Source organism: Phoenix dactylifera, unplaced genomic scaffold (assembly GCF_009389715.1).
Source record: "Phoenix dactylifera cultivar Barhee BC4 unplaced genomic scaffold, palm_55x_up_171113_PBpolish2nd_filt_p 000937F, whole genome shotgun sequence".
NCBI lineage: Eukaryota > Viridiplantae > Streptophyta > Magnoliopsida > Arecales > Arecaceae > Phoenix > Phoenix dactylifera.
The window spans coordinates 180,208-180,927 of NW_024068296.1; positions in this window are offsets into that span (position 1 = coordinate 180,208).

The following is a 720-nucleotide window of genomic DNA, read 5'->3' on the forward strand; positions in this document are numbered from 1 at the left end:
TTCCTTGGGCTGACCCCAAGTTTCCTTGAGCTGACCCCAGATAGAGCCGACCCCAGGAACCACTTGAGTCGACCCCAATGGAGCCGACCCCAACTGTACATGAGTCGACCCAAGGATTTGTGCTCAAAAATTACGTCTCGGAAATCCCTAAGAGGGTCAACCCCAATAAAACTTGAGTCGACCCCACTGTAGCTTGGGTTGACCCCAAGAAAGGTTGGGTCGACCCCAGTGAAAACAACCGAAAATACAAGGTTCTGTGGTTCCTGAGAAGGCCAACCCCACTGTAGCAGGAGTCGACCCCAGTGAAGTTTGAGTCGACCCCAATGTGAGTTGAGTTGACCCCAAGTCCAATGAACAGTAAGTTGAGTCGACCCCAGAAAAGTTTGGGTCGACCCCAGCACGGACAAGGGCATAACGGCTAGTTCTGCAGAAGTGCTTTTTGACCTCTCAACGGCTAGTAACGGCTAGTTTCAAATCTAACCAATGGAAAGTGACCCAATAGAGGTGGGAAGTATTTAAAGTGACACTGTTCATCAGAGGAAGTATCTTTTGCCAAGAAATCGATAGCATATTCAAGAGAAAGCAAGTCCAAGTGTTCTTCATTAAGGTTCTTCATTCAAGTCTCGAAAAGGAGGTGGTTGAGCAATCTGAGTGTGTATTCAACAGCTCCACCAACCCATTGTGAAGTGAAGCAACCTTAGCAAAGAAGAGAAGAGAATT